Genomic DNA, 8,360 nt, shown 5'->3' with positions numbered 1-8,360 from the left:
ACAGTTATAATAAATATTTTACTACACTGGTACAATTTGGTTCAGAATATTTTTTTCTTGTTTTCCCTTCTCTGAAAACCTGGTGCGTCTTATAATCCGGTGCGTCTTATGGTCCGAAAAATACGGTATATATGTATGCTCTGCCAGTGGTCCGGTTGCATTGGCAGATTATTGTGATTGCTAGGGTCTAAGTGGTAGTGCAGATGGATTGTCCCTTAACTCCAGAGACTTTGCCTGCATCCCTGCAATCCAAGATCACAGCATACACAATGCAATTGCCAGTTGGAGAATCTCCTTGCCGCTGTTTCCAGGATCATCTCATCAGGACATCTTTGCTACAATGAACTCCAGAGGCCTCTGCAACTAATCCTGACACTGATCATAACTGGAGGTATTTGTGGTTATATACTGTATATATACCTAGGTATATCTGTGCACAATTCTCCTCAGGACTCTGCTATGTGCTTGATATGTGTACTCATAGATGTTTATTGATTGTAAATATTGTTATTACTGTTTTGAGATATAAAGCTTACAAATACTCCAACCTGTGTGTTCATTTAGCTGCAATGGCTAATGTTGTATGCTGGGTGTAGTGGTTCCTCGGGTGCTGTTTAGCTCTGAGACCCTGAGCTGTGGTGGTGGCACTGCCATTTTTATTAGTATCCTCACTCTTCCACATAGCGAAGGCCCAGGTTCCTCTCCATTATTCACAGGTTAGCGCCATAGCCTGGTTTGTGAGGGTCATTTACATGACCCCCCATAACAGGGCTACAACTGCTAGCCTTGCATGATTATTTATATTTGTGCTTTCATCCAAGCAGATGGAGTACCAGGCTGCCTTTTGTAAATCAGTGGTGAGCTGCTTACTAACAACACTTGCCATGCGCTGGACTTGATCATTACCAGCATTTCTGCTAAGTGGCATCTCAGAGATGCGTTGAAAAATGTTATCCTTGTTTGGCAAATAATGAAAAAGGAATGACTCCCAGACAACATGGCCATTTTGATAATATCCCCATCAGAAATGTTTTGCTATGCACAGCGAAATTTGAAAACTGGCACCTGTCAGATGATTTGTTCTAGAAAGATTGTTGCAAAAACTAGGATACTGGGAATGATATTTCCTCAATTTCCCTTTCAAGAAACTCTTTTCTTTCAGCTTCACCAAGTTTGACAACACTTTTGTGGTTGGTGTCAAAGTGCTATCTGACACTTGATGTGAGACACACAACACCCCCATTACACAGAATACATAACTCTTTCTCATTGCGTTCAATCACTCCAATTGACTCTGTCCAGGCCTCTTGGAATGATCTTCCACTATCTGTTTTGCTTTTTTTGCTGTACTCATTTTTGGGTTGAAAGACTTGGAGTCTACAATAACACAATATTAAAAAAAAAAAAAAAAATGAAGCACCCATTCAAATCTTTTCCTATACCAAAAATAGCTTTTACTATTAGTTAACACTAAAGAAATGGAAATTCCCTGAATCAACAGCGATTCTTAGATTTTTTTTTCCTAAATTTGTGGACCACCAGTGCAAGGGAGCATTGTTCCACCTACTACTTGGGGAATTTGCATAAATAATATAAAGTGAAGGTGTAGCGCACATTTCCCATACACAGAAGGCGTGCAGACCTCGATCATTCATACCAGCTCTCATTTTCCCATTAGCAGGAGCCTAGGTTGGTTCCTATGGACAGCTAATACAAAGTTCCCCCTGACAATCCCAGTACAATGAGTGCCATGTTTGTCCTGTCCTCTCATATAGCACACACACAGGCCATAGCAGACACACAGCGCTGTACACCTACCTATCCCAGCACTCTGAGCATTACACAGGTCATGTGATGTCAGGTAAAAGCAACCTGCTGCTATGCAATGACATTGTAACCTTTCGTGTACTGGACGCACAGAACAGATGTCAATAAGTGTGGATGTCATTCATGCGATGTACAGCACTTGCTCTCTATGATAAAAACAATCCATAATCCAACACCAGCAATGAGCACCAACCTGATAAGACAGATAACCTCATAAGAACATAAGAAGAACCCGTTGGATCAGGCCAATGTCCCATCTAGTTCAGCTACGGTATCTCACAGTCCACATCTATATTGAGGTAGCACATACTCATCAGGGCTAGTAATCAGTGATGGACTTTTCCTCCAGAAATTTGTCCAATGGCATCTAGATGCCATCACCACAGTGCAGAATTACCACCTTCATTTATTTCAGTAACTAAAACATTGACACTAACACAGAAAATGATCAACATCTTCCTAATAGGGTGCAGACAGAAAAAAATAATAACAATATTATTAAATATTATTTATATCTCACATTACAGGAATGCAGTGAGTTTAACTAAATGCATGCCAATTGTAAAGCAATGCAGCACATTGCACACACTTTTTTTTAAAAAAAAAGCACTGTGGACTGCAACAAACAGTTACAGGGTTCCCATTACATTTAACAGGTACTTAACTTCTACCACAAGCTTTGTGTTCACCTGGTCCTGACTGGGTATAGCAGACTGGTAATCCTGTCACTGGGCTGTGTAGTTCTGTTCTGTATCTTCAGCTTTCATACTGTATTTCCCATAATTAGGAGAGAGCAATACCCCCCTCTGTACTTTCACCCTTCAATGCTGGATTAAGACACATCAGCTTCAATACACATCAGCTGCCTCTCCTCTTCAGAGCCTGATATTCTGAGGGTTAACTGATGACTCCCAGAAAGAGAAGGGAAATTCTGCAGCCACCATAGGATGACAGAGGGACAGCCAATGGGAGACCAGCCAGGTGGGGAGCCCATGCCCACAGAGAGGCCTCCGAGTGCCCCCTCTGGCACCTATGCCATAGGTTCACCACCACTGATATAAGATATTGAAGAAGTCAGGGGCTGATTCTCAGATGTTGCCTGTGAGGTTTTTGTTTTCTGTTTGACTAGTGCAAAAAATACCTGGAATCCTGCCAGAAATCTTAAACAGGCAGCTTTCTGTGCTGAATTATTATTATTAATAAACAGGATTTATGTAGCGCCAACATATTACACAGCGCTGTACATTAAATAGGGATGGCAAATGACAGACTAATACAGACAGTGATGCAGGAGGAGAGAACCCTGCCCCGAAGAGCTTACAATCTAGTAGGTGGGGGAATTTCACACACAATAGGATGGGAGATCAGAGCAGAGGGAAGGATGGATGAGTCTGGCTTCAGCATTCATGATAGATTGTAGAGGAGAGAGTGGGGTTAGTGGAATAACAGAGAGAAGGATGTTACAGTAGTCCAGACGGGAGATGATAAGAGCATGTACAAGGAGTTTGGTGGTCTCAGGGAACAGGTAGGGGCGGATTTTGGAGATGTTGCGTAGGTGAAAGTGACAGGACCTGGAAATGTTCTGAATATGGGGGGTAAATGAGAGGGCCGAGTCAAAGGTGACACCAAGACGTGATGAGTTCTGTTTTATCCAGGTTGAGTTTCAGGAATCGGTCAGACATCCATGATGAGATGGCTGACAGGCAGCATGAAACCTTATCCAGGACTGAGGGAGACAGGTCAGGGGTGGACAGATAAATTTGAGTGTCATCAGCATACAGATGGTACTGTAAGCCAAAGGAGGATATGAGACTACCGAGAGTGGAGGTGTACATAGAAAAGAGGACCGGTCCAAGAACTGACCCTTGGCGAACACCAACAGGGAGGAGTGTGGGTGAGGAGGAGTTACCATTGAAAGAAATTAGCGGTCAGACAGATAGGAAGCAAACCAAGAGAGAGCAGTGTCACAGATACCAATGGAGCGCATGATTTGTATTAGAAGGGGGTGATCAACGGTGTCAAAAGCAGAGGAAAGATCAAGGAGAAGGAGCAGGGAAAAGTTGCCTTGAACTTAGCTCTAATAAGGTCAATGGCCACTTTAGTAAGGGCTGTTTCAGTGGAGTGGGCAGCTCTAAAACCAGACTGGAGGGGGTCAAGGAGAGAGTTGGTGCTCAGGTAATGGGCGAGTCTTTTGTAGACAAGGCGTTCAAGAAGTTTGGAGACATATGGGAGAAGGGAGATAGGATGGTAGTTGGAGGGTGGAGAGGGGTCCAGTGAGGGTTTCTTTAAGATAGGGAGAATTATGACATGTTTAAAACCTGAGGGGTATTTACCAGTGGAAAGGGAGAGGTTGAATAGTTCGGTTAGGGCAGGGGCCAGGGTGGAGGAATGGGCAAGGAGTTGATCAGAGGGAATTGGGTCAAGTGAACATGTAGTAGACGGAGATGATGAGAGAAGAGTTAAGACTTCGTCCACAGTAACAGGACTGAGGGAGGCCAGTGATGATTTACAGGTTTGAATGCATTGAAACTAAACGCATGATTTAGTTTGAATGCGATTACAATATCTGCACTTCCTCCCCCCCATACAACGATTTTGTTCTAAAAGTTCTTTAAAAAAAATAACCTTTCTCTGAAGGTAGTCATTTTGCACCACACTAAAATTTACATGATTCAGGTATAATAACCTGCAACAAATTAATTACAAAACAAAAATCACCAATGTCATTCTAGCCTAAAGATTTCAGTACTAGGGAGGGCAGTAGCAGAACATACATCACCACCAGCAAGAGAAATCCTCAGGTTTATGAGTGGATCCAATTATTTAAAGGACCTGTTTAAATCATATGTTTTTCATTTAAAAGGGACATTATGTTAACAGGCTTACTTTAAAAGCAAGCAGCATGCAACAAAATAGCGTAAACATTTATTTTATAGGTTAAGGATTCACATTTTTTAAATATTTTGCTCTCTATTGTACTTTTTATCTGAATTGTTTTGCTGAACACAAGCCATAGTAACAATAGGTATGCCTATTAGGTCAAATTTATCACAAATGGTTCATTATAAATACCCTAGACCAACCCTACACACTTTACCAGCCCCGCTTGACATTTATATGTGAAGATACACAGACCACATCTGGAATATGCAGTCCAGTTTTGGGCACCAGTTCACAAAAAGGACATTGTAAAATTGGAGAGAGTACAGAGAAGGGCAACTAAATTATTAAAAGGAATGAAGGGGCATTTAAGGGGGGATTTAAGGGGGGGATATGATCACCCTGTGTATATATATATATATATATATATATATATATTCCATATAGAGAACTCTCCTCCCAATTATTAACTTTTAGATCGTTACAAAGAACAAGAGGACACTCTGTATCTGCAGGAAAAGAAGTTTAGGTTCCGGATAAGGAAGGGATTCTTCACTGCAAGGTCTGTGAAAATGTGGAATCGACTCCCTCAGGAAGTAGTTTCAGCAACTCCTATAGATTGCTTTAGGAAAAGCTAGATGCTTTTCTAGAAGCACAGAATAGAACTGGGTATTAGGGATTTAAGATAACGGAGGCTGTTGATCCAGGGAACATCCGATTGCCTCATGAAATCAAGAAGGATTTTTTTTCCCCTATTGAAGCAAATTGTGCCAGGGTTTTGTTCTGCTTTTCTCTGGACCAACTATGTCTTAAAGGGTTTTATATCTGGGATATGTTTATTTTCCTACTGGTTAAGCTTGATAGGTCTTTTTTCAACCTAACACACTATGTAACCATGCAGTTCCAATAGCCCTCAGTTATCACAAGTGTCCTTGCAAAACTTTGAACCCCATTATTTCTGTTGCTTTGTAACTCCGGCTACTAAAATTAATTTCTAACTAGTTACACCAGTGTTAACTTTAGAGAAACCTTCTTAACCTTTTGTTAAATTTATTTGCAAAAAGCCATCACTGTGTACTAAATTATATTGTGATTTGAAACTGTGGCAGTAATACAAAACATTTATTTATACCGTTTTGTTTAATAATTTTTTTAGGTTAATGCTTATCTACTTTTTGATGTATATGAGTAACACAAATGATCGGTATTTTTATAGCAAGAAGAGACACAATTAGACTGTTTGCATTTTTACACTTTAAAACATTTCTTTTTCTAACTGCTGTTGTTCGTTTTTACCTTATTAGGTAATAATAATTGAATGCAGCGATGCTTTTGAGGAAAAACCAGGACAATGGGTGGTAAAAGTGACTGATCAGGTGTTTTATGCTAAATGCCTAAAGTGCAATGATCTTTAGATTTTGTTCATGCAGACTTTAGCTTGTAACAGTTTGTACAGCAAGTTTTTAGGAGTTTTGTTAGATCCTTTAAGGCTTTGTTTAGACATTCAAAAAAATTTAACTACAGCATTTGTATATTTATAAAGACATTTTAATCAAGCCATGAGGTATTGAGGAGTAGCAAACACTCACACATGCTCATCAACACCCCACTCATTTCAGTGGGCCAATTTCAAGCAGTTGTAGCCATCAACAAGTGGGTGTTTTAAGTGTTTGAAGAGTGAACAAACAATTTCTTTGCAACCCCAAAAACATCTCAGTGTGTACTAGCACAAAAGAATGAAAGAAAATTTTACAGGTTTAAACTCATCTTTCTACTTCTAGGTAAAACACTTGTATAAACTAGGCCTAAAGCACAACTTAGGGGGGTTAAGCACAGAACTTACTGTGCTGACGGTAAACCCTAACATTATATTTCCTTGTTAAAAATATCTACTGTATAAAAGGAAACCAATACCTTTTGATCTTGTCAGAAATTCAGAACTGTGCTGTTCTCTGCCTGTGTTTTTTCAAAGAGTCTCTATTCCTATCTTGGACTATAAGTCAAGTAGTGCCTGTGCTGTGGCTAAGAAGATAGTGGGAGCGGTCAAGCAGTTTAGCAAAAAGCAATGGGCGGGGTCTGGCAACATTTAGGCCATAAACTGCTGTGTGTTGCCAGACCTCAGTGGGAACTTAAGAGCTGAATACATTTCTGACATTTCCTATTCTCTAAAGAGATAAAACACAGGGAAATTTGCATGCATTGCAGAGATATCCTGTGTAATTTTTTTTTGCTTGAAACAGAACTTAAAAAAAAAAAAAATCACTTATTCCTACCAAGGACAAGCCCTTCCCTTCACAAACAGCCCAGGGAGTCCCACTTTCTCCTACTGGATCTACAGCTTTCTTTTTGGATTCATTTAAATGTTAGTGGTATTGGGTTGTTTGGCAGCCCTTTTATTTCCAAAGGCCTGTCTTAATGCAACTCACATTAACTCACCACATTGACCTAAATAGGCTCAGAAGGCAGCAAAGAAGCAGCCCAAAGCTTTCTGAAATCTTTAAAAATGCTTTGCAAAGGTTTGCCACACTGTACATATATCTGTATTATACTGTACTGAAGTTGTTGTTAATAATAAACATAGTAAAGCATTCAGCTTTTATTTGCAATTATTACTATTATTATTATTAAAAAGGATTTATATAGCGCCAACACATTACGGAGCGCTGTACATTAATGTGTTTGTTCTAGGCCTGTGACTCCAATACCTAAGCCAGCTAACAAGAAGGCCAGCAATAGCAGTCCACACATTTCTTGCAGGAGTACTTTAATCAATTTTGTACACATTTCTCAAAACACTCAACTTCAGATTGGGCCTGATGGAAAAAATCCATGTATTTTGCACTTGACATCTAATTAAATATATATTAGGATAGAAGAGACAGTAGACCAGGGCAGGGTGGGGCAGTAGAATATAGAAAGATTTCTGAAATGAAAAATCACAATAAAAACATTTACTATTAAAACTGGCGGTAATGTCTGTGTATGTTTTCGAGAACAAAAATATGCTGTTTATAACAGTGGAAAAAAAAAATGAGCTTATAGCAACAATTTTTGTTTTACCCCTTACCCTTATGTTTTGTTTTATTTAGAAATAACTTTTAATATCTATGTCTAATAGTAAAACAGAAAACACTGTAATGGTCCAAGTTGCAGGAACAATGTGTGTAAGTACATCAAAAATTGTACTACAAATGCAAAAAAAAAATTGACTCACCAACTTAACCAGTTGTAAATGTTACATTAGGTAATTACCCATAGGCCTACGAGTACAGGCAGGGGAAGAATGTGCTGGTGAGCATTGTTGTGCCCCACCCCCAATCCTGGTTTTGAGATGTCATGTGACCAAATTAGGCTTGACCTAAATGGTTGTGATTACCCTAGGACAATTGTTTCTAGTCCCTGCTTGTATACAAATTATGACAAAACCAACACAGGAGCAGAAACATATAAAAACCAAACAAGCAGGTATGTAATTTTCCATAAAATTTGTAATAGTACACAGCAAGCAACCAGAAGGTGTTTTTAAGCTGTTGGAGGCTGACTGAACTCTGAATCTAGATTCTTTGATTCTGATGTATTAAAGCAGCAGTCGCCAAAATTACCGGCTCCTGACCGCACAGGTGCGGGGAGTCGGTTGTCAATCAAAGGGGAGA

General features: G+C 39.7%; 1 protein-coding gene across 1 annotated transcript in view; it reads right to left on the bottom strand.

Moving 5' to 3' along the window:
- The window catches only part of LOC140327405 (CTD small phosphatase-like protein 2-B), a 48,274-nt gene extending 41,568 nt beyond the window's left edge, over positions 1 to 6,706 (bottom strand). Inside the window, exon 1 of the mRNA XM_072406792.1 lies at positions 6,622 to 6,706. The gene's annotated coding sequence lies outside the window, so the exon portion shown is untranslated. The remainder of the gene's footprint in view (positions 1 to 6,621) is intronic.
- Between the last annotated feature and the right edge of the window lie 1,654 nt (positions 6,707 to 8,360).

The sequence above is a fragment of the Pyxicephalus adspersus genome, chromosome 3 (genome assembly GCF_032062135.1).
Source record: "Pyxicephalus adspersus chromosome 3, UCB_Pads_2.0, whole genome shotgun sequence".
Classification (NCBI taxonomy): Eukaryota; Metazoa; Chordata; class Amphibia; order Anura; family Pyxicephalidae; genus Pyxicephalus; species Pyxicephalus adspersus.
Note: the sequence above shows the minus strand (reverse complement) of the source record. Positions and strands in the feature narration are given on the sequence as shown.